The following is a 26,292-nucleotide window of genomic DNA, read 5'->3' as shown; positions in this document are numbered from 1 at the left end:
GTTCTAGAGCGTCGGCTGACTTGTCACCTAGGCTCAATGACATCCCTGCACCTCATGGTTTCTCACGCAGGCTCCCACACAAAGTAAGCACATGGCAAGCATGTGGGTGTACCATTGGGCTCTTGGGTTGGTAAGTAGACAGGTGGATCATGCCAGACCTGTGCCTTCCAAGACTAGCCTAGCCCTATTCGTTGATCCCTTCATAATAATTGTACAGAAAGCTCCATGCAAGAAGATCCTCAGGAACCATCACTCCCAGAGCAATGTTCCTGAATAGTGTTATCGACCTCAGGTGGGGCAGGAGATCTGCTGGAATTAATAACTGAACTCCAGATGACAGCTCCCCTGCTTTGCTAGATGGTCTCTAAGGCATTACCCCAGCCTTTCTCTGTGTTTTTTACCATGGAGAAACCGAGAAACCTCAGAAGAGGCGCAATCGTGCAGAATGTAGTTGGGAAGCAGAGCTGTGTATATGTCAACATGGGGCCCCTCCCCTTCCCACTCCCTCCAGGCACATCATTGGCCATTTGGGGAGGCGGGGGCAGGTTGACATGACCACATATGGTCGTATTAACCCGATAAATATTTTAAAATTAACTCCCACCCATTCGGGAAACCCTTCCAGGACTGTCAAGAAACCCCAGAAATTTATGAAACCCTGGTTGAGAACGCCTGCATTACACTCTGCTTACACACACACTCCCTCCCCCAAACTGTGCACTCCCTAGGTTTCAATCCTCCCCCCATCTCAGACTATTCCCAACCTAGACTCAGCAATTCTATTCCTGAGACCCTGCAAGCCTACCTGGACGTTATGTGTCCCCACCCCACCCCACCCCCGGAATCCTACAGTCACATTAGGAGAGCCTATGAAAGACAGAAGATATTTAGCCTTCTATGTTAATCTGAACTTTATGCAGGGGAGCTTTGAAGCCCATTTAGTAGCTCATAAAGGGTGGAGAAGGGAGGGCAGGCATCCAGATGGAGAACACAAGACTCTCCGGAAAGGCTGTGCTGGGCCTTGAGTCTCCCTATAAGCCATCCCTGAGGTGACAAATCTCCACCAGCTTGCCCCGGAATGATGATTTCAGCTGCTTGCTTGTTAATTTATCTGTTTTCAGCCTGTCTAGACATTGTTTGGGTCAAAAAGTGCTGTCTCTCCCCGGTTGTGGGATCTGCATGCTCAGCTCTTACTGGAGGGAAACTTTACTTGCCAGCAGAGTTTACAGAATAATGCTCTCGCTGTCTGGGTGGTTTATTAAGCAGCACTTGGAAGGGGTACCTTCCATTATCTGGCTCAGACTTCCTATACAGATAAAGCTCATGTGGCTTTCAACACCAAGTATTGTATAGACCAGGGTGAGATTGGCTGCGACTTGAATGCATTTTCCACCAACATCAGCACCGCTACATATTTTTAAGGGAAGGAAGTAAAGTAACTTGACATCTTCTCGAGACCACTTATATGTCCAGAGAAAAGACGTTCTGGAATAAGTGGGGTACCCAAGATTGTTTGGATCCAAAATGTCAAAAGCACTGCCTCTTTCTCTGTATACCTGACATAAGTCGGATCAGGGCTGAGTTATTGCAGGAATTCATGTCAGAGGCATGTTTGGTGGGGACCCATAAGTTTTCTTTTTTGGGGGGGGGGGTTAACAGCCACCCCTAGAATTAGAGATTTTCTGGAAGTGTGCTTGCCCCCATTTTTGAGGACTTTCTGGTGGACACATTGTCATCATGTTAATATTGCTGGAATAGGCAAGATCTGTAGTCAGCCTGATTTAGAAGGATATGAAAAGTATCCCACCAGGGGCTATGGGGAAGACATGTAGTTAGAATAGTTAGAATAGGAACTTCCTGATACTTTTCAAATAGTCTCCTTCAGCCTCCTGATTGGAGACTTCCTGCTCCTCGGAGCTCACTTCCTCCTTGCTTTCCTTCAGAAGCACAACAGAATGAAGAATTCTGCATCGGTGTGGATTCAAGGTCCTCACAAAGTAGCCAAGCTTGTCCATCCAGGTTCTCTCCATGTAGTTTGACAGGGACTTACATTCGAGCAAAGGCTGTAAGTGAATGAATGAATGAATGAATGAATGAATGAATGAATGAATGAATGAATGAATAACATAACATCAGAGAGAGTCAGCTACGGGATCTGCAAAGTCCCCAGCTTTAGATTTGCCTTTGCCATAAATGAACAAGGTTATGTTCTTATTAATGGATTGGATCGATTCATGGAGGATAGGTTACTAGCCATGGTGATTGAGTGGACTCTCCACGTTCAGAGGCACTAAGCCTCTGAAGCCTAGAGCCAGGAGGCAACATCAGGAGAAGGACTCAGGCTCTATGCCTATTGGCCCTCCAGAGGAACTGGTTGGCCACTGTATGAGACAGGATGCTGGACTACATGGACTGGGTTGTTATCATTATTATTGTGTTGGTGGGAGACGTAACAGCCCTTTGTAATAGGAATAATCATGTAATTTGTAAAATATTATTAAAATTAGATGTACAGCAAATGTCATATCCAGACTTCCTTAGTAATGGGGCCCAAAACAGCATTGCTCTCTTATCCTCCATGATATCCACTCAAATGGCCAAGAGTGTGTCACCCAGCAACCTCCCATGGTGGGATAGAATCACAGAATCATAGAATCGTAGAGTTGGAAGGGGCCATACAGGCCATCTAGTCCAACCCCCTGCTCAACGCAGGATCAGACCTAAGCATCCTAGAGCATCCTAGGCAGATCAGTTCCCCTGGTCTGTAATTTAGCTTACTTAACAAGGCAAGGAACTCATTCATTTCATTTTCCTTAGTTACATTTGGGAACCAGTTTTGAGGTTGCATAGCCCGTGTGAGCTCTGACCTGTTTTGGTTTCAGCAAATGGTTTCAGCAAATGGTATGTGTGATTTCAAGGTTACTACTTTTAACTAAATGCACTTGGTTATTGGTTTTTCATGATGTATTTATGTGTTTCGGATTCTTTGAAGAGGACATTTAGACGAAAAACAAGCTTTAAACAGTGGCTTTTTTCAATCATCATAATTTGCATCCTAGTTGTTGTATCGTTTAGCCAGTGCTGATTACTAATCTGTAACTATTTGACAACAGTGTTTTTTGGGGAAAGTTGTCTCTTTGTATTGTCTTATTTATAGTAATTTTGCCATCCACAGATCCTGCTGGACTGTTTGATTCTACATTACCATGGGGGAATGTGGCTGCTTTGGAGGATGAATTCCATAGGATTATCCAACAATGAGAGCCTCCCCTACCCCAAATCCCACCCATATTTTAAAACCCAAAGCTAGGGATCTAAGCCAGGGGTAGTCAAACTGCGGCCCTCCAGATGTCCATGGACTACAATTCCCAGAAGCCCCTGCCAGCAAATGCTGGCAGGGGCTTCTGGGAATTGTAGTCCATGGACATCTGGAGGGCCGCAGTTTGACTACCCCCGATCTAAGCATTACAGGCACATGACAGGTTGCGTAAAAGCTCTCTTATTACATGTTGCTTATTGTGAAGATGACCTGGTTCAATCATCTCAAGACTGGTGGCCAATTTCGAGTCAGCTAGTTTTATTCTCCGAGTTCCAATTGCCATAAATGGAAGCTGGACAGAAAGGCCAGTTCTTCTATTGCTAGAGAGTCATGGCAACAGCAAGTAAAGTGATTCATTTTGCTATGCTATTTGGTTTGAATCAAGGTCGTACGGGAGGGCTAGATGGACACTTTGTCCAGGGTCCCATGTTGGACCTTGGCAGCTCTGCCTACTACTTTCCCTTTAAAGGATTTGCTGAGGTTTTGTTTGTCTCTTTGTAGAAAGGAACACAGAAAAAATATTCAATGCAGAACTAAAACTATATTGAGACAGGAAATGTTTGGAGGCCTTTTCGAATTCCACCTCCGGGGAAATCATTTTAATTATCCTAAATTTATATTTTGGCTTTTTAAAATTGTGTTTGGTTTCGGTTTCATTGGATTCTTTATTAGTATTATTGTTTATTAAATTTCTAAACCGCCATACCGAGACCAGCTCAGGGCGGTGTACATAGATTATAAGTAACAACAATTAGAACAATTAAAACCACAATAAAACATGAATGCAATCCAACTGTGAAAAACCTATCAGCAATTTAGCAGCATCTCATTTCCAGCATTGATTGCCTTTCCATCCAGAAAACTGATCGCTGCCAATGGGTCTTCCCAGGGTGAATGTCTGTATGGGGGGGGGGGGGTGTCTTTTTTGTTGTGGGGCCCCATAGATGTTTTATAGTCATTGGTCCCAATCAAAGGCTTGGTGGAAGAGCTCCATCTTACAGACCTTGTGGAACTGTGTCAGTGAAGAAGAAGAAGAAGAAGAAGAAGAAGAAGAAGAAGAAGAAGAAGAAGAAGAAGAAGAAGAAGAAGAAGAAGAAGAAGAAGAAGAAGGAGTTGGTTCTTATATGCCACTTTTCTCCACCCAAAGGAGTCTCAAAGTGGCTTACATTAGCCTTCCCTTTCCTCTCCCCACAACAAAACATCCTGTGAGGGAGGGGAGGCTGAGAGAGCCCTGATATTACTGAAGAAGAAGAAGAGTTGGTTCTCATATGCCGCTTTTCTCTACCCAAAGGAGTCTCAAAGCAGCTTACAGTCACCTTCACTTTCCTCTCCCCACAACAGACCCCCTGTGAGGGAGGTGGGGCTGAGAGAGCCCTGATATTACTGAAGAAGAAGAGTTGGTTCTTATATGATGCTTTTCTTTACCAGAAGGAGTCTCAAAGCGGCTCATGGTCGCCTTCCCTTTCCTCTCCCTGCAACAGACACCCTGGGAGGTGGGTGAGGCTGAGAGAGCCCTGATATCACTGCTCGGTCAGAACAGCTTTATAAGTGCTGTGGGGAGCCCAAGGTCACCCAGCTGGCTGCATGTGGGGGAGTGCAGAATCGAACCCGGCATGCCAGATTAGAAGTCCACACTCCACACCAAACTGGCAGGGTCTTTAGAAGCAGGGAAACGTTGCTAGGATCACTCAGAGAAACATCTACCTGAGTCACCTGCCTATGCAGGTCTCAGCCATTCCCTTACCTCTTTGCCAGCTGTGCTTTGCTGCCTCAGAACATTCATTGCATCCCTCCTTTCTCACTTCAGGAAGGCTGCCTTTTTTAAACGGTTCTTCCTCTGGCAGCTCATTGTTATTATTTTCTACTGTCCTTGTGATTATTTTAGAGCCAATGCCACTCTTCTGGAAATCCAGGCAAGCTTTCAGGACTTTAATTACATGGTGGCTAGACGTCAGTCTGTATTTCTAAGAGGAGGTTTTCATTCTAAATTGTGTTCCTCACCCTGCCAATAAGAGCTTTGCTTTTTAAATGGGGGGGGGGGAATATGCCCAAGATTTTAAAGGTATCAGAGGTCTTTCTCCCTGATCCACCCTGGAACATCTCTTCAGACAAACTTCTATTTCAGTGAATGGCTTTCTAACCCTTCCTTGTGCCGAGAATCCAGATCAGTGAGTTAAACTGTGGTGTAAAAAGAAGATATAAATCATAAGAAATACTTAAAGAGCATTCAGATAGGTTGCCAGTTGCAATTCAGAGATTCATGGGCAGCATTAAAACTACCAGTTGGGCAAGACACATTGCAGTCATGGCTTCTGCTGCCCTTTGCTTTGTTAATCTTTTTGTCATCTTTCCTCCCATACTTGCTGTAGGAAAGGGGGGAAAGACAGTGGAAGTGGCACAGGGGTAACTCTAGGAATCACCGTAAACTCTACAGTTCTGCCATAAAGTTTCCATTGATTCCTATGACGATGATGTCATCTGGTCAGTCGTGTCCAACCCTCAGCAATTCTACAGGAAAGCTTCCACCATGTGTCCCTGTCAATGACCGCTTCTTTTAGTTGGTTCATGGTCATCCCTGTGTCAGCTTTCATAGAATCAGAGAATCACAAGATCATAGAGTTGGAAGGGGCCATTCAGGCCATCTAGTTCAACCCCCTGCTCAATGCAGGATCAGCCCTAAGCATCCTAAAGCATCCAAGAAAAGTGTGTATCCAACCTTTGCTTGAAGACTGCCAGTGAGGGGGAGCTCACCACCTCCTTAGGCAGCCTATTCCACTGCTAAACTACTCTTGACTGTGAAATTTTTTTTCCTGATAGCTAGCCTATATCGTTGTACTTGAAGTTTAAACCCATTACTGTGTGTCCTTTCCTTTGATCGTGTTGAGCCAGCGGATCCTTTGGCGACCACGTTTCTATTCCACCCTGTCTTGGAATCTCTCCATTTAGTAAACAGGATTCAAACCCAAAAGTTCACTAGAGATGTTTGGATGCAACCATGCTCTGGGAAAACCACAAAGTATTATGCTGAGTCGGTGTACTCAAAGGATTGTAACTCTGAATTGTGGCACGATGTTTTTTTTTTAATGATGTAACACTTTGGGGAATCTCCTAAATGATGAGTATACTGTGAAACCTAATTATTAACCCAAAGTCTCGCCATGCCCACAGACTGTTTTCATTTTTTTAAAAAATACTTCTGCAAGGAATTCCGCAAAGAGATCCAATAGGGAAGCGAAAAGTTATTTCCTTGAAGTGATCTCCCCGGCGATTTGATTTCTCCTGACAGCGTATCCATCACTTTATAGGTTTATTTAGAAAAACAAATAACACCGCTTCCCTGCCAGCCCAGCCTGAAGGCTGAGTAATTAAATTTTAGCAACATTTGCAAAAGTCTTTCGCTATTAAAAGAGATGACTAGGAAACAATATACTTAAAGTTAGGTGCTGTGAGTCTTATTATTCTTATCCTTTGGAAATCAAGGAGAGCCCACCCCCTGCTCTTGTGCTGAAATGAAAATGACTAGGCCGGATCCTGGGAATATGTTGTTACCAGAGCAAGATTCAAGTCCAGCAGCCCGACAAGGTTTTCAGGGTATAAGCCAGCCTTTTTCAACCTTTGACCATGGAAGAGCCCCTGAAATAATTTTTTAGGCTCTGAGGAGCCCAGGAAGTGACGTCAGCTTGCCACGCCCCCTGGAAATAACATGTCACCAGAAGTGACATCAGGACATCGTTTATCTGGATTTCAGTAAAGGCTTCCTCGGGAGGTGGTGGGAGGTTTTCCATCTTTGGAAATTTTTAAACAGAGGCTAGATAACCATCTGACGGAGAGGCTGATTCTGTGAGGGCAAAGGGGTGGACTAGATGACCCATGAGGTCCCTTCCAACTCCATTATTCTATGATTCTATGGAGTGACATCACCACTTATGTTAAGAAGCAAACCTGAGGAGAACCTGGGGGCGGGGGGGAGAGGCAGGAGAAGGACAGGAGGCAGTTTAAGGCAGGACTAGGTATGCAGGCTCCACTCCCTCCTGGACACAAGAACCACAAGAGAACTCACACATCCTTGAGAGGAGGAAGAATGGGAGTGGCTGATTCCATAGCTTATAGCCAAGCCCATTAAGGCAGGAAGGGAAAGGTTGCGGACCCCTCCAGAGCCCTCATAGACCCTTGGTTGGGAATCCCTGGTATAAGCTTTTGAGTCAAAACTTCCCCTTGTCACATACAAGTATGAATGGACATTCCTGGTCTTCATTCCTACTTATATTTTTTTTATTATTTCATTTATTTAGATTTTTATACTGCCCTTGACCCTTGACACTGAAAAGCTTACTCTTCAGCAATCATTTGGGGCTCGACAGTGCTGTAAGTCAGGGGTAGTCAACCTGTGGTCCTCCAGAGGTCCACGGACTACAATTCCCATGAGCCCCTGCCAGCATTTGCTGGCAGGGGCTCATGGGAATTGTAATCCGTGGACCTCTGGAGGACCACAGGTTGACTACCCCTGCTGTAAGTCACCACCACAATCATTTTCTGCCCATTACCTGGAAGACGGATTTCAGTGATCAATGGTGACAGCACAGAGTGCGTCATTTGATCCAGCTCAAGATAAGGCCTTGCGCTCTTAGCTTTCTCCTCTAACAACATTATTAGGGATGATCTGAAGCCAAAAGTCTTTGATCTGCACTTTGCAGAGTCCATCATCCAACCTTCGTGGAGGAAGTGTGGCTCTTTGACCCCTGGGTATTGAATGAAGTTGCCAGACACCAGCCAATTATTCCAGAAACCACTTGGTATTCCTGCCTGCCTGCCACTTTTCTGAGCTCTCCAGCAAGCAGGTTATCTGCCTAGCAGCACACCAATCTAACTATTTCTGTAAATCTGATGAATCTGCGCATGCTGGTGAGTGGTAGCTGTCACAATGTGAAGGAAATGCAGACCCGATGGCAATTATCTGGAATGGGCGGGCCTCACTTAAGGTGACCAGATTTTAACATTGGCAAAGCGGGACACCATGGACCGGAGGGGTTCTTGATTAAAAATGTGGTCTATATGGAGCAACAAAAAGTTTCATAGAACGCATAGAATGCAAAAATAGTATTGTAATATATATATATTTAAAATTTCAACATAAGTGCAATTTGCCAGGTGCCCCCAGATGTCCCTCCAAAAGTGGGACAATCTGGTCACCTTAGCCTCGCTGTGCAGAAAAACAGCGCTCTGGCTCATATGTGTTTCTAAGTACTGGAATTTGTACTCATATTTAAAATTGTAAAGATAAGCCAGGGGCAAGTGGAAATCTCCCCAGCCCTAAAATTAGGCTTGCAGCAGGAAGGTTGTGTGTGGGGATATGAGAAGGCCTGTGACACTGGCTGCTTACCCATGTCACTTCCTGCTTAAAAAATGCGTAAGTGACACAGGGTAGTTCAAGGAAACTCTATGGTAAAATCATAGCATTTCCTGAGATTCCTAGAGCTAACCTGTGTCAATTCCAGGGTTTTTGTTGTTGGGGTTTTTTTTTACCAGAATTAATATAGCACTGAATGTGATGATGTGAGTTTTTTTTTATTTCAGGGAAGAAGGGAATAGGACTGGTAGAAGTGTTATTTTTTCTATCCCGCTTTTCACTACCTGAAGGAATCTCAAAGCGGCTAATAAACCCCTTTCTCTTCTTTTCCCCACAACAGATGCCCTGTGAGGTAGGTGGGGCTGAGAGAGCTCTAACAGAAGAGTCCTCTGAGAACAGTTCTTAGAGAACAGTGACTAACCCAAGGTCACCCAGCTGGCTGCATGTGGAGGAGCAGAGAATCAAACCTGGGTCTCCAGATCAGAGGAAGCCACTCTTAACTGGAGTCTAAATCGATAGGTTAACAATTTTCATTAGCTTTTTTTCATGTGCTATTAATGGTTGAAGCAAGGAAGAATGAAGTACAAATTCGAAAGGTCCAGGGTATAGGAGGAAGCTCCTTTTTCTGCAAAATTACTTATTTTAATTCCTTTCTTTAAGGACAAGGCCATCAACTGTGCAGTTTTCCTACTTCAGAGACTGTTTCCGCACTAGCAATATAATTGACATTTGCATTTTTAAGATGCCAATTTTTCCGTCCCTTTTGCCTGTCCAGACACAGCCCTGAATTGCTGTCTGAATTGCCACATGTTTTGTGAATTCTCGGTTATGGTGATTTCATCAGTCAAGGCAAAGTCTAATTCAGGGATGCCCAATGCAGAAAGATGTGCAAGCAAGGTTTTCACCATCCCAGTCATTTTGAGTCTTTTGGGCATACCTCTTTCCTCATCATCATCCTCCCTCCCCCTCCCTCCTTCTCTTTCAAAAAATCTGCCCTTTTTTAAAAGAGGGGGGATGATCTCTTACACACCAGCTTTATAATGTTACAACCCAGGGTATTTTTTAATAGTTTATTTACATTCAGGACACTTGGGGGGGAAAGGAGGACACAATCAAGGGTGGGATTAAGAGGCACAATGAAACAAAGATGAAAGCAGGCACCAAAAAAACGTTTTTTGTAAAGGGGAAGAGAGCAAAGCATGATGGGAGGTTGCCTCCATTGGCCTCAATATGGAAAGCATATTGCAAATTTCAGCCTGGGAAATGAGGGGAGGAAAGCCCAAATGAGAAAAGCCTAGAGTCAAGTCGCAGCATCCAAAGGAAATGCAAATGCAGAAACAGTCAGAGATTTTCCAAGCCCTCTTGACGAATTTCCAGGTTTTGTTTTAAAAACGAAGCTGCAAGACTCACAGCAGTATCATTCTGTCTGCTCATTCACAAAGGAGTAAGCCTGCGCCCCATACGTCTAAAGGTGTTAGGATGATGAATCAGCACATGGCAATTAATAAAATATTTAAGCAAAATATTATTAATTGGTTTAATTAAATCCATTAAGGTTGATAAATGGATATGCTAAGTACCACTGCTGGAGCAAGGCATGCTGGGACTTTCACTCCTCTCTCCTCTTGCTGTTGTCCACTGAACTTTCCGAAATTCCAAGGCTTTGAAGAACCTTCAGGAATGACAATGGGGCAAAGTGGTATTATGCAGCAAGAGGGGGAACTAACTAAATTTGCCCTTCCCTCCTTCTCCATAGAAACATAAGAGTTGGAAGGAAAATCATAACTACGTGCCCACCCACAGTGACCCCAATTCCATGGCCAGATGATGCCCCCCCCCCAAAAAAACAGAATCCCTGGACAATCTGGCTTCGAAGAAATTTGCCTCCCAACCCCAAAATGTCAATCAGCATTTCCTTGAGTATGCCAGAAAAGGCCACAAGAGCTCAACCTGGATCTATCATCTCAACCACAAACCCCGTCCTCCCCAGGCTTCACCCCCAAATCTCCAGTAATTTCCCAACCCGGAGCTGGCAACCCTAGTCTTGCTGCAAGTCCCCATGGCAATCATGTGTTTAAAAGGCTGCCATACAGAGGATGGAGCAGAGTTGTTCTCTCGTGCCCCAGAACCAATGGGATGAAATTAATTCAAGAGAAATTCCGCCTAAACATCCGGAAGAAGATCCTGACGGTTAGAGCGGTTCCTCAGTGGAACAGGCTTCCTCGGGAGGTGGTGAGTTCTCCGTCTTTAGAAATGTTTAAACAGAGGCTGGATCGCCATCTGACAGAGAGGCTGATTCTGTGAAGGTTTAAGGGGGTGGGAGGTTACAGTGGATGAGCAATAGGGTTGTGAGTGTCCTGCATAGTGCAAGGGGTTGGACTAGATGACCCAGGAGAACCCTTCCAACTATATGATTCCGTGATTATAAGATTCTCTGACGTGTACAATTTAGGCCTCAGTCTGCTCCAGACAGCATTAGAGTTGTGAATGTGGACATTCCATCCCTACAGTCTATGTGCAAATGAATTATTGTAATCTAGTGATTGTAATGATTGTAATCTAGCAAGCTGCTGGTTGGGAGCAGTGGCAATCAGGTTCCTTGGCAGGCCTTCTGAATGGTATATAAGTTCCCTGGGTTCTAGTGTTTGTTGTTCGGTGTTCTTGTGGGCTTTGGCGTTACTAAAGAGCTGATGGTTTTTTAAGAGCTGTGGCTGTGTCTACTGAACCTACAGACTTAATACTTAGGCCCCATCACTACAGCACACGCTACAGCCACTGTGGGGTCCGAGTGCCAGCATGGTGCGGTGGGAGGCCGGATCCAAATCCCCACCACATCACGAACTCCTCAGTCAGGGCCATGTTAAGAGTGTTTCCCTGCTGAACTCCATTGAATTCTGGTGCTGGAGAAGACTCTTGTGAGTCCCTTGGACTGCAAGGCGAACAAACCGGTCAGTCCTAATGGAGATCAGCCCTGACTGCTCCTTAGAAGGCCAGATCCTGAAGATGAAACTCCAATACTTTGGCCACCTCATGAGAAGGAAGGACTCCCTGGAGAAGAGCCTAATGCTGGGAGCAATTGAGGGCAAAAGAAGAAGGGGACGACAGAGAATGAGGTGGCTGGATGGAGTCACTGAAGCAGTAGGTGCAAACTTAGATGGACTCCGGGGAATGGTAGAGGACAGGAAGGCCTGGAGGATCATTGTCCATGGGGTCGCGATGGGTCGGACACGACTTCACACCTAACAACAACAATCTCCATTGAGTAGACTTCAGTGGGATTGTGAGTAGACTTGCTTTGAGCAGTAGAATGGATGACCTTGAGGCCCTTGAGGTCTCAGATTAACGTGTGTTTTTCTTAATGAGGTAAAATACTGGAAGAGGGACTGAAGTATCCCCCTCCAAACTCCTTGGAGGAAGTAAATACAGGCTTATGTAAGGCAGATACATAAAACCCTTAACTGTTCTTCTTTACTGTCTCTCTTAAAACTCTAACACACTAGAGGATATTGCAGCCCACCTTCTTAGAAACAAGTTATAAGTGTGACTGACTTTGAAATTACTTTAGTCTTTTAGAAGTTTTTTTTTTCCCCTCCAAAAGAGGTTTATTCTGATTAACTGACCTGAATGTTAACAGAACTGGAATTTTAATTTGTATTCAGGCTGTAAGAATATCATCTGCTCAGATGAGACAGTGCTGTTTAATTAGGTCTAGTAGTTAACTCAGAAGAAAGTAGATGTACTGCCAGGGGTTTAGAAAGAGGGCTAGGGCCCCCTGGGATTTGAGAGTTCGTTTGGAGAAGCTTAAAAATATGAAGTCAGTAGTTTTTTTTGGTGGGTTTCTTTTCTTTTTCTTTTTTTTTTTTTGAGAATTAGAAATGAATGCCTTTAGAAGAACTGGGGAAAGGGGGGGGGGGAAGCATAAGAACTCCAAGTCTGCAGTCAGCAAGTTTTTAACTTAGTATTGCCCATTAGTTTTAATGAAGTTGGTTAGAAGACCGTATGGAATTCCACGTTGGAGCCAATAAATAAATAACTAAACAAAAAAACGATGCCCCTCTTTTAGCATTTCCGGAGAAAAGTGTCTGATATTATGATAAATATGGTTCCTCCAGGGTATTCATCTGCCACCGGATTTGCGTCTCATTTATGACAGAAACTGGCTGTGAAAATTATAAGGAGCGAACGTTCGGCAAACAGCCGCCATTAATAGCCACAGAAGGATAATATGCACACAATTATAGGGTGAAATTTCGTTGCAACTCTCTCTCTCTCTCTCTCTCTCTCTCTCTCTCTCTCTCTCTCTCTCTCTCTCTCAGGCGCCTGAAATAAAAGATACTTTGTGGGTTTTTTTGCAATTCCCCCAAAACCCACGTGGCTTAACGCAGCTTGCTTTAGGGGTTTCGTTTTGGGCTACTCTCACACTTTCTCTTGTACTCCCCCCTCCCCTCCATCTCCTTGAATTTGAGAGAAACATTGCAAATTACTAAGTGACACACTTTTTGACAAGATAAGCATAAAGCTGACAAAATGAGATGTGGGGAGGAAGAGGGGATAAGGCTTTTAGCTCTCCAATGTGAAAATTGACTCAAGAACACTGGCTGTTTTTAATTTTTCATTACCACCCCTCGCAAGGACACCCAGGTTCTTCGCAAGCGAGAAGTTTGTACTCCCGTATAAAAATATAATTAACACTTGAACTGACATTTAATACCCTGGAGAGTGGATTTTGTTTTAGGCTTACATGAGCATCAGGAGGGATTTTGGCCTAGTTAAGAAAAAGAGCTGACTCAAGCTTTCGGGTTAGGGGTAGGGGTGCTATCTCTCGGTTGAGTAATTTCTGGAGGTGTTGGGGGTGGAGACTGGGAAGGTGAGGCTAGGAGAGGGGAGGCATCTTGGGAGGGTATAATCCAGGGGTAGTCAAACTGCGGCCCTCCAGATGTCCATGGACTACAATTCCCAGGAGCCCCCTGCCAGCGAATGCTGGCAGGGGCTCCTGGGAAATGTAGTCCATGGACATCTGGAGGGCCGCAGTTTGACTACCCCTGGTATAATCCCATACAGGGTTCTATTGAAAGTAGCCATTTTCTCTAGGAGAAGAATAAATATTTTAAACAAATAATAAACAAACATATAAGTAAAGTGATCAGAATTGGAGGGAGGTAAGGTGGGACGCGCCACTGCTGCTGCCGTGGTGGCGCCCCTCCTTTCCCCTCCCTTCCCTTCCCTTGCTCTCCGGCTCACCGTCACCTTCCGAGCACGGTGACGGAAGCGCAGCGGCGCCCCCCTCCCTCTCTCCCTGGCTCACCATTGCCTTCTGAGTGCGGCGGTGGTGGCGGACGCAGCGGGGCATTCCGCCAATGGCCCAGGATGTGGGACCTTTGGCCAAAAGTCGTGACCGTCCCGCTGTTTTCGTGACACACGGTCACTATACACATAAGGGATCTATGTAGTCTGCAGATCAGTTGTAATTCTGGGAGATCTCCAACCCCCATCTGGAGGATAGCAACCTAAGTAGGGGAGAATAATGTAGCTGACGATAGGGTTGCCAGCTTCCAGGTGAGACCTGGAGATCTCCCAGAGTTGATCTCCGGGTGACATGGTCCATTTTCCTGGAGAATATGGCTGCTTTGGAGAGTGGACTATGGCAACGTATCCTGGTGAGGACTTTCCCCTCCCCAAGCCCCACCCCCCTAGATCCACCCCCCGAATCTCCAATTATTTCCCAACCCAGAGTACCAACCCTAGGGCTGCCAGGTGTCTTCTGGCCACCAGCAGGGGATGGGGAGGCATTGACATAACCAGTTTGGGAACCTGAGGAAAACAGAGGTCTCAGTTGAGCACTACAGAGTAGAGTGCTCAAAAGCTTCAAGGGACCTCAAGGGACCTCAAAAGCTTCTTCATGTGTTACAATGCTCACAGGTCAGCTCTGGGGGTGTTCACCCTATGCCAGACATAACACACAATCACACCTGAACTGTTGCCACACTAGTGATATGGTTTGGATTTGCAGTTTTAAAGGGCCATGTTTTCTGTCTGCTTTCACCTTAAAATCCAAATAGCCCTCTGACATACCACATGTGTTGGAATTTCATCAGTCAAAGCACAATCTAATTTGGGACCACCCACTGGAGAAATGCATGCTGCCATTTTGAGTCCTTTGTGCACACACCTTTCCTCATTGCCACCCTCCCTCCCTCCCTCCCTCCATCCCCAAATGTCAGCTTAATAAAAGGGGGGCTTATTGCACTACAATGCTGCCATGCGGAGGGGTGGGCAGTGGGGGGGGTTAAAATTTATTTTGCAGGAAGGTGGGATTGCATGGGAACTGCAAAAAAAAAAAAATTGCCCAGGTCCATCCTGTGGCATGTCAAACCTGACCAGGGCATTTTTCCCCTCCCGGCCTCCTCCCCTTCCAGGCCCGGCTCCTTCCCAAGCACACGGGCCTGCCACGGGCCCCTGCAGCGTGAAAAGGGAATGTGGATTCTCCTGTGTTTCCTTAGCATGAGCCAAATGAGGGCCAAATCCGCGGCAGGCCCTGGAAGGGGACGGAACAAAGTTATACGGACACAGGGATTAGTCCCGCTTCCATACTGATGCTGCCCTGGCCTTTTCAGCTAATGCTGAATCAGCCTGAATGAGTTGAATAAATGGGAGCATAGGTTTTGGCAAATAACATGCAAGTCAATGATCAAACAGGCAAAAGGAGATTATGAGGAGCATGCTGTAAAAAATATACAAGTCCAAAACTAAAAAGGTCTTCAAATACAAGAAGCAGGAAACCAGCCAGGAAGGCAGTAGATGAACAAAGGGTAAAACAAGAAATGGATGACAGGAAAAATGGCTTTATTTTTTATTATTATTATTTTTATTTTATTTTATTTGCTTCTAACTTTACTGTGGAAATGGGAGGTTCTTGCTTATTCCAGAACTGCCAATTTCAGGTTGAGGTGATGAGAGAGAAGGTCAGAGAATCAGAGAATCAGAGAATCATAGAGTTGGAAGGGACATCATGGGTCATCTAGTCTAACCCCCTGCACTATTACCCCCTCCTAGGTCATCTAGTCACAACCTTATCACTCATCCCCTGTAACCTGCCACCCTCTTGAACCTTCACAGAATCAGCCTCTCCGTCAGATGGCTCTCCAGCCACTGTTTAAAAATCTCCAAAGATGGAGAACCCACCACCTCCCGAGGAAGCCTGTTCAACTGAGGAACCGCTCTGGCTGTCAGGAACTTCTTCCGGATGTTTAGATGGAATTTCCTTTGAATTAATTTCATCCCATTCGTTCTGATCTGTCCCTCTGGAGCAAGAGAGAACAACTCTGCTCCATCCTCCATATGCCACCCTTTGAAATACTTGAAGATGGTTATCAGATCCCCTCTCAGTCGTCTCCTCTCTAGGCTAAACAGACCAAGCTCCCCTATGACTGATGGAGAAATTAAAAAACTGGCAAATCATGAGTCCCAGATGGCATACATCCAAGAGTTCTGAAAGAACTCAAATGTGAACTTGCAGATCTCCTGACAAGAAATATTCAATCTTTCACTGAAATCTGCCTCCATTCCTGAGGTATGGAAGGTAGCAAATGTAACTCCCATCTTTAAAAAGTGTTCCAGAGGAGATCTGAGAAATTACAGGCCAGTCAGTCTGATGTCAATGCCAGGTAAGCTGGTGGAATCCATTAGCGATAGAATTAGTAAACACATGTAATGAATAAAAGCTATTGAAGAAGAATCAGCGTAGATTCTGTAAAGCGGTGGTCCCCAACCACGGGGCCACGGCCCGGTGCCGGGCCACGGCTCCCTGCCTCCGCAGGGCTGCGCTGGGCCGTGCATGCGCGTTTGCGATCGCCCTCCCTGGCGCAGCAGGTCCGCAGCCTGAAAAAGGTTGCAGACCACTGCTGTAAAGGAAGATCTCATCTCACTAACCTTTTAGAGTTCTTTGAGGGGGCGAATGAACTTCTGAACAAGGTTGACTTAATAGATGTTGTTTACCTAAACTTCCAGAAAAGTCGTTAAGGGCTCCTAAGTAAACTCAGGAGTTATGGTATAAAAGTACAAATCCTCTTGTGGGTTAAAACTGATTAAGTCACAGGAAAAAGACAATGGGCAGTTTTCCCAGGCGAAGGTGGTAAGCAGAGGGGTCCTGCAGGGCTCAGTATTACATCTGTTGCTTTCTGATTTGTTCATTAATTATTTGGAGTCGGGGATAAGCAGCAAAGGGACTCCGTTTGCAGATGACCCTCAGTTACTCAGAGCGGTGAAAACCAGGGAGGACTGTGGGGTGCTCCAGAGGGATCTGTCAAGGCTTGACTTAGAAGAAGAAGAAGAAGAGTTGGTTCTTATATGCCACTTTTCCCTACCCAAAGGAGGCTCAAAGTGACTTACAATCTCCTTCCCTTTCCTCTCCCCACAACAGACACCCTGTGGGGTGGGTGTGGCTGAGAGAGCGCTGATATCACTGCCCGGTCAGAACAGTTTTTCAGTGCCATGGCGAGCCCAAGGTCACCCAGCTGGCTGCATGTGGGGGAGCACAGAATTGAACCTGGCATGCCAGATTAGAAGTCCGCACTCCTAACCACTACACCAAACTGGCTCTTATGGGAATCAATGTAACAAGTTAAGTTCAACATTGTTGTTGTTGTTGTTGTTAGGTGCGAAGTTGTATCCGACCCGTCGCGACCCCATGGACAATGATCCTCCAGGCCTTCCTGTCCTCTGCCATTCCCCGGAATCCATTTAAGTTTGCACCGACTGCTTCAGTGACTCCATCCAGCCACCTCATCTCTGTCGTCCCCTTCTTCTTTTGCCCTCAATCACTCCCAGCATTAGGCTCTTCTCCAGGGAGTCCTTCCTTCTCATCAGGTGGCCAAAGTATTGGAATTTTATCTTCAGGATCTGGCCTTCTAAGGAGCAGGCAAGGCTGATCTCCTCTAGGACTGACCGGTTTGTTCGCCTGGCAGTCCAAGGGACACGCAAGAGTCTTCTTCAGCACCAGAGTTCAAAAGCCTCAATTTCAACATAGACAAGTGCAATGCAATGCATATGGGAACCAAAAATCCCAACTATAAATATACATGGATGGGGTCTAAACCAGACCTGTAGATACATTTTGGAGTAAGGAATACATAACTCACTGAAAATGTTGGCTTACAGTGCATCTGCAATTTAAAAAAAGGGAAATGCTATGCTGGGGATTATGAGGAAAAGAACCGAAAACAAATCAGCCCGTATAATAATTCTCCTATGTAAATCTATTGGGTGGCCTCATTTGGAATAATAATAATAATAAATAAATAAATGCAAATCTCAGGCTTCCCTCCTGCCCCTTCTGCCTTCCTTTCCCCCCTAGATTCCTCCAACTTAACATCTAACTGGCTACAAGTCATTATTGCCTGCTGACGTGACAATGATAATTGTGGTTTTAAACTATCCTCAACTGTTTTAAAATATTTTTTAATTTTTATTTGTTAAATGTATTGGTTTGTTGAATCTTATATCATGTAAACTGCCCCGAGACAGTGCCACTGAGAAGGGTGGGATATAAATTCCCGAATGAATGGATGGATACTGTTTTATAAATAAATAAATGCCGCACCCCAAAAAAAGCATTGGAAAAGGTGCCGGAAAAAAGGCAAAAAAATGATTGAAGGGATGGAAGACTTTCCCTATAAAGAAAGGTCAAAGAGGTTAGAGCTCTTTGGGTTGGAGAAATGATGACTAAAGGGTGACACAATAGAGGCTTGCAAAATTATGCCTGGAATAGAACACAAAACTCTGGGTCATGCAATGCCCAAAACCTACATTTCATCAGGAGGTCTACCAGTGGGGCCAGAACTCCAGAAACCCTCCCATTTTGCCTCCTGAGCACTTCTCCAGACAGAATGTTCCATATATAAAGGTAAAAGGTAAAAGGTATCACCTGTGCAAGCACCGGGTCATGTCTGACCCTTGGGGTGACGCCCTCTAGCGTTTTCATGGCAGACTCAATACGGGGTGGTTTGCCAGTGCCTTCCCCAGTCATTACCATTTACCCCCCAGCAAGCAAGCTGGGTACTCATTTTACCGACCTCGGAAGGAAGGAAGGCTGAGTCAACCTTGAGCCGGCTGATGGGATCAAACTCCCAGCCTCATGGGCAGAGCTTCAGACAGCATGTCGGCTGCCTTACCAACCTGCACCACAAAAGGCTCCTGTTCCATATATACCTTGTGGCTAATAGCTACTCATGGACCCCTGCCCCATTGGTTTATCCAGTCCCCTCTTGAAGCTATTGTTGTAGTTGCCGCCGCTTCCTGAAGCAGTGAATTCCACCTGTTAATTACTCTTTGGGTCAAGTACTTCTTTTTGTCTGTTGTAAACCAACTGCTCATCAATTTCACGAAGGACCCACAAATTCTGGTATTGTGAAAAAGGGAGAAATGTTCTTTCTCTTTGAACTCAATGGGCCACTGGCCTCTTACATTCTTATTGCAGAACGCCCTGGGACTAGAAGCTTAATCTGCTTGAAGAAAAAAAAAAAGTTTAGACTCTCAAAATGCAGAGATCTGATGGGTCTCACAATCCCTACCTGCAGGATTGTCTTTCCCACCTGCACTCTGCTCTAAAAGCTTTGCTATGACCCATTAGGCACGGCCGCCTCTACCATGGGTGGAGGTCTGATGGAAGATGTGGAGGAGGAAGCTGTGCGGCAAGCTGTGTACGAACAGCACGGCGGCAACGCCCGGAGCAGCTAGGGGGGATGGCCAAAGAGACGGCAATGCAGAGGAAATGGGACGGGAGCGCAGTGCAGGGCTTCCTGGACCAGATCCGTCAAGCAGGCCGCTGCGCTGGAAGCGCCTGACAGCTGGGCCGGCAAGGGCACGCGCATGCGCAGATGACACGTAGGGCGGGTTTGCTTGGTGTGTCCAGGCCACTGGAAATGGAAGGGACATGAGCTAGCAGATGCAGAGGGCAAGGGAGGGCACAGTGGCCCGCAGCAGTCAAGGGGCCAGAGACCGTAGGATGGAGCGCAGGGCAGCCGCAGTGGCAGCAGCCCTCCCCAATTATGCACGCTCTCTCTCCGGTGTTGCGTCTGGTTGCACCCTGGCTGGGCGGAAGGCTTCGCTTTCTTCTGCGTTTCCCTAACACGGGTTTTTCAGTGGCCTGCGTCAAACCTGTGCTTGGCCTCTGCCGGCGGTGTGCCTTATCAGGGATTTCCACGTCCGTCGTTCCAGCTCTGAGGTGGACCTTCCCCTCCATGCATAATGGGTCTATATCTTCCTCTTCAGCCAATAAAGCCTCACTTTAGACTCATTACACCTCCAAAGCTACCTTTCACTTGCTGGCCATATTGTAAGAACAGCCAATGAAAAGCCTGTGGGGGTGGATTAGCCACTTCATAGGAGACCCTTCTGTTTGACCACGCAGGGACATGGCATTTTGTTTTTGCCGTTTGCTTCAATTTCCCCAAACACTGAAATCTCTGATTAATCCTAAACCTTTGCTGAGGAACGAATGGGTAAATAAATACATAAGCCCACCACTGAGACACTCAGCTTCATTCATACAAAAAATAATAAAAGGAGACAAAAATCAATTTTTGCCAAGGATGCTGCATGGGAAAAGATTACAGGAGATTCAAAGCTGTGGTGACCAGAGAGGGAAATTCTATAACTAATTTCTTTATGGAGAAAGGGGCTTTGCAGTAGCATAAGGAACAGTTCTTTCCCCCTTGTTAATTAGGCTTACTGGTGACTAGGAAGGGACTGGAGAGAGGGGGGGGGGATGCTGAAGACACAGGCTGATTCTGCCTGTTTGTATTTTTTTTTTACCCGTCTATTTCAGTGGCTTCCAAAAATAGATGATTAAAAGCACCAAGCAAATCTTGCTTGTGTGTGCGTGTAATGCGTTCCCTTCAGTCATTGCTGTTTGCATTTCCAGTTTGTCTTGTTTCCCTTTCCCCCCCCAAAAAAAATAAAAGCCATTTCATGAAATGATTTACCGAATCGTCTGACACTCTCTCTCTCTCTCTCACACACACACACACACAAACACAAACACACACACACGCAAATCTTTTGCATTCTAAGGTCAGGCGGTTATGTAACTTTTCACAGAGAGAGCGCACAAGATAGACGGAAATTTCTGGAAGATTATATTCCTTGCTTAACTTTTCTTCTTATTCTGCTGCTCCAACCCCCCCCCCCTTCCCTTCTTCCCTTCCTCCCTGGGAGTGTCTGACTAGTTCTGCAGCTTGGCAGAAAACCCAGACATTACCTCATAGCTATGGCCAGACAGACAGCCCTGCATGCAGTGCCGCAGATGCGCACAGCTCTAGCCTTCCTTGACTAGCAGTCTCTCCCCCCCCCCCCAGCCCACCCCAGTTTTCAAGAGTCTCTAAGTGTTTTGTTCAAGGTGGGCTGCTGGGGTAGGGTGGGAGCCGGGCTGTGCAAATGAGCTTGTGAGGAAGGTGAGGGAGGGTAGGTATGGGTCAGGGAGGGGACTTAAAAGAAAGTGGGGCGAAGGAAAACAGGGGAATAATGGCAGGCAGGACAAAAGCAACATGAATGCTTGTTATCAGCGGAAAACAGGAACCGGACCTTTTTTAAAAAAAAACAGAATATATATATATTCCCCCTGTAACACAACCTAAACAAAGAGCAGTAGTATGCATCAGCACAATCTTTAATTCAATGGCTAATAATTATTTCTTCCGCCTGCTTCGTGGTGTGGAGGGAAATTCTTCCCCCTCCTCAGAACCAGGGGTGCGATTATTTCAGAGATAAACCTTCCATTCATCAACGTCTTTTGAGGAGGGGGGAGAATGTTTGCAAACACGAAGGGCTTGGGTTTCACTTCCTTTTCCAGCCAAATATTGATCTGAGATCCCTTTTCCTTCCCTAAGCCCGTGTGCTGCGTACAGCTGCTGGAATAAAGCCGGGTTCTTTTTAGGGTCGCCAAACTTATTTTGGAAAAAATAATGTGGGGAAACCGCGGTATACACTTGGGATGAGGTGCTGCGCTGTTCTCAATAAGGATGATCCATTCCATTTCCACCCTGTGAAAATGTCCTAGAACAAGTGAGAACTGTTAAAACGAAACTCACACTTTAAAAAGGGATGTGTGACGGCTCTTAGTCACACATGAAACTACAAAAGAGTTCCCCTGGCTCCAGCCGATTCAGTGCCTCCTTCAAGACGGGTGAGAATTACAGTTTTAGCTTTTGGGTGTTTTTTTTTTTAATTTGATTTTTTTTTTTTAGCAAGCTTCTGGCCCTCATGACTTCCAAAAAAGGACTGACACATTTCTGTCCGAGCACACGTCACTGTGCAGAGTGTGTAAGAGAGGAATTAAAGAGCCTTTAAACTGCGCTTTAGCTGGGAAGAAAATAGTTGAGAAGCACAATAGTCTCAGTGGAGGAGGGTCTGTTTTCGAGTTCTGTGCAGGACACATTTGGATATTGAATTTGGCTCACCAGAGAAAGTAAACTAGCCAGGGCCCTGATTGGGGTGGGGTATCTTGTATCTCCAGGTCCAAGAAGCAGTAGGAGAAAAGATATATATTTTTTAAGCAGTGTCTCATATAATGTTACATCACTTCCAGAGAAAAACTAGAAGTGACAAAGGGTAACTCTAGTGGGATTTCCGCACAGTGGTCAAAATGGCGAGATGACTCCTACCTGCAATAGCATGATATTAAATCACATTATTTCTCCCCTCCGCACTTTAAAGCCTTCATGCCGTGTCTTCTCGCGTTTTCCCCTTCTCACACGCTGCACAAAAAGCAAATGACAGTGACATGCTCTTTCATTCACCACTCCTCACCCTGTCAATCAAAGGGGCCAACCAATCAGTGTTTTGTTGGTTTAGCCCTTTTTTTTAAACCTGAAACTTACATGTAGCAAAGCATATTCAGTCCTATGTAAATGCATTGCCACATTAGTTAAAGCCTCCCCCCCCCAAAAAAAAAAACAAGGCTGGCAAGCGGAGGGCACAGCAAGGGAGGCAGATTCCCCCCCCCATCATCATCATTTCAAACATCATTAAGTCTCTCTTTAGTTGTTTTTAACTAAGTGCATCCTTCCTTTCCTCTTCGGTTCTCAGATCCCTGTCCATTCTTTTCCTCTCTTTCCCCCCCCCCCACCCCACTGCTGAGACATTCCATGCCATTCAACAGTCGCCCCAGACTCCTTTCCTCCCTCCCTGAGTACTTCTTCAGCCAGACGTTGCCTGCATGCCATCCGGCATCCAGGACTCCTTCTCTTCCTCTCTGAGTACCTCTTAAGCCAGGCACTGCCTGCTCACCATCCGGCATCCAGGACTCCTTCTCTCCCTCACCAAGTACCTCTTAAACCGAGTACTGCCTGCACGCCACCGGGCACGCCCCCGGGCACTGCCTGCATGCCGCCCGCGTAGCCTCCATGCTGCCTGTGCAGTGCCCACCTTAAGAAATACTGGGCAGGGAGAGAAGGAGTCCCAGATGCCGGGCAGCTTGTAGGCAGCGCCCAGCTTAAGAGGTACTGGGGGAGCGAGTGAGGGAGTCCCGGATGCCAGACAGCTTCCAGCCGGCACCCAACTTAAGAGGTATTTGGGGAAGGAGTCTCAGATGCTGGGCAGTGTGCAGGCAGCGCTCAGCTTAAGAGGTACTTGAGGAGGGAGACAGTGAGTCCTGGATGCCGAGCAGTGTGCAGGCAGCGCCCAGCTTAAGAGAGAGGGAGGGAAGGTGTCCAGGGCCACTGAGTAATGGCATGGAATGTCTGATCAGTGGGGGGGGGGGTGAGAAGATGAAGGAATGGTGGACTGAGAACCAAACAGGAAGGGAACAACTTAGTTAAAAACAACTAAAGAGAAATTTAATGCTGTTTTCAATGATGGGGGGAATCTGCCTCGTTCACTGGGCAGGATATGGAGAGGGTGGGCAGGACAAAGCTGAGCAGCCTATAGTGTGCTTCACCCTCCATACCTCCTTTCTCCTGGTTGCAGGCCACTCTAATTTGATTTGATTCCCCATTCCTCCTCCTCATGCAGCCAGCTGGGTGACCTTGGGCCAGTCACAGGTCTCTCAGAGCTCTCTCAGCCTCACCTCCCTCAGAGGATGTCTGTTGTGGGGGGAGGAAGGGAAGGAGATTGTAAGCCACTTTGAGACTCCTTCAGGTAGAGAAAAGCGGCATGTAAGAACCAACTCTTCTTCTTCTTCAGTAATATCAGGGCTCTCTCAGCCTCACCTCCCTCACAGGGTGCCTGTTGTGGGGAGAGGAAGGGAAGGAGATTGTAAGCCGCTTCAGGCAGTAAAAAGCGGGCTACAAAACCCATTTCTCTTCTGTGCTATCAGCTGCATTTTTGCAAGGAGCAACGAAGCTGCCTTATCCTGAGATATACCACTTGTCCCTCCCACTCTGCACTGCTTACTCTGGCAGCAGTTCTCCAGGGTCCCAGGCTGAAAACGGTCTTTCCTTACATCAGCCGCCTTTGACTAGATATATTAGGAACTGAACTCGGAGCCTTCAGGGTTCAAAGCATGTGCTCCGCCACAGACTCACAGGCCCCTCCGGAAGTGCCCCTTCTTCTGTCACATGTTGTTCTCTTTTACTTTCTGAACTTGCTAATTGTAAAGCCGCTGGGAGTGGGTCGTGCCACCTCTGTCGCACCGCACTTGCTTTTGATTCTTTATAGCACAATTATGGGCGGTAATAATCCTTCCAAGGAAATGTGAACTCCAAAGTCTCTCTTCAGTCAGGGAGGCAAAACAACAAGGCTATTCCGTGATCCTGACGGTCCCGGCGGATGTTACCAGAAAGATCAGCTCTCCTTGGGTGGGGATGTAAGAAGCAGGTCTTTAATATTGAACAGCGAGGGTAAAGGGGAAATCCTGTTTCTTAGAGCCGTCTGACAGGAGGAGGAAATCGGTGCGACTTTAAGCCAAATCGAAAGCCAAGATGTACGAAACAAATCGTCTACCAGAGTTAAAGAACTAGAAATAAATGAATATAATGTAAAATACATAGAATGAGGGAAAGTGTCAAATTGATGAGTCTAATGAGAAAGGCTACCAGAATGAGAGATAGCTTTAAACAATTTGAAAACAAATTTCGGGGGGGGCCTCTTCCTCCTCTCCTCTCAGATGCACCCGGCCTACAGCCTACAACCAATGCCTGCAGGTCAGGCTGAAGATGGCTGGAGTGGGGGGTGGGGCTTTGTTAGAGCCAGCAAGGTATAGTGGTTAAGAGCTAATCTGGCAAGCTAGGCTTGATTTGCCGCTCCTCAAAAGGCAGCCATCTGGGTTACCTTGGGCTTGTCACAGCCCAGATAGTCCTGTCAGAAGCTCTTTCAGCCCCACCCACCTCACACAGTGTCTGTTGTGGGGAGAGAAAGGGAAGGCAACCACAATCCGCTTCGGGATTCCAGGGTGTAAACTGGACGGAGCTTTTATTCCAACCCCAGATCGATTCAGTTCCTGCCCTCTACACAGAATGCAATTTCCATTTGGATTCGGGGCGATTTTAATTTTCCTTCTGCAGCAAGAAGGATTGATCCAGAGTGACCCTACCTTTATTGTGAGATATCTTAGAGCGCTTTTAATCCTCAATATCCGGATTGGGAAAGAAAGCTCCGTGGTAGATAACCTCTGATAGGCTACACCTGGTCATGTGACACGCTTGTCTTAAAGGAGAAGCCCCTAATTTCTCTCAACTTCTGTCGGTCCTGGATTTTTCTCCCTTCTCTGCCTTTTTCAATCCTCTCCCCCCCCCTCCTCCAAGAAAAGAAAGAAGCTCCCTGCCTGGCTGCTCTCCCCCTCCCCCCTCCAAGAAAAGAAAGAAGAAGAAGAAGAGTTGGTTCTTATATGCCGCTTTTCTCTACCCAAAGGAGGCTCAAAGCGGCTTACAGTCGCCTTCCCATTCCTCTCCCCACAACAGACACCCTGTGGGGTGGGTGAGGCTGAGAGAGCCCTGATATCACTGCCCGGTCAGAACAGTGTTATCAGTGCCGTGGCAAGCCCAAGGTCACCCAGCTGGTTGCATGTGGGGGGAGTGCAGAATCGAACCTGGCTTGCCAGATTAGAAGTCCACACTCCTAACCACTATACCAAACTGGCTCTCAGAAAGAGGCTTGGCTTCCTTCCCCCTTCTGAACTACCTTAACCACGTGCAGAAGACTTTCCCGTTTCAATAGGGGGGGGGAGAGGAAGAATCGAGTTCAAAGCGATCTGAATTCAACAGGATTGACAATGGAATAAACAAAGTAAGTGCAGACTCTGCCCTAAAAGCGGGGTATAAAAACCAACTCTTCTTATTCTTCTGAGTGGTTTCTCAGTGGAACAGGCTTCCTCGGGAGGTGGTGGGTTCTCCATCTTTGGAAATTCTTAAACAGAGGCTGGCTAGCCATCTAACGGAGAGGCTGATTCTGTGAAGGCTCAAGGGGGTGGGAGGTGACAGTGGATGAGCGAGAGGGTTGTGAGTGTCCTGCATAGTGCAGGGGGTTGGACTAGATATCCCTTTCAACTCTATTATTCTATGATTCTATGATTCTTCTTCTTTAGATCTGGATGAGAGAGAAGGGAAGTCACTTTTGTGTGGCATCCAAGCAAAAGGAACCTTGTCCCCTAAGGAGAAAACAGCCCAGTAGCAGCACAATTACCTGCAAGAGTATC

At 46.4% G+C, this 26,292-nt stretch overlaps 1 long non-coding RNA gene across 1 annotated transcript; it reads right to left on the bottom strand.

Moving 5' to 3' along the window:
• Positions 1 to 900: 900 nt before the first annotated feature.
• LOC143836887 (uncharacterized) lies at positions 901 to 23,080 on the bottom strand. Its single transcript, XR_013230813.1, has 3 exons — positions 22,923 to 23,080; positions 22,325 to 22,417; positions 901 to 2,063 (listed from the first exon to the last, which is right to left on the bottom strand). It is a non-coding gene; the product is annotated as an uncharacterized LOC143836887 (long non-coding RNA).
• Positions 23,081 to 26,292: the final 3,212 nt, after the last annotated feature.

Source organism: Paroedura picta, chromosome 4 (assembly GCF_049243985.1).
Source record: "Paroedura picta isolate Pp20150507F chromosome 4, Ppicta_v3.0, whole genome shotgun sequence".
NCBI lineage: Eukaryota > Metazoa > Chordata > Lepidosauria > Squamata > Gekkonidae > Paroedura > Paroedura picta.
Note: the sequence above shows the minus strand (reverse complement) of the source record. Positions and strands in the feature narration are given on the sequence as shown.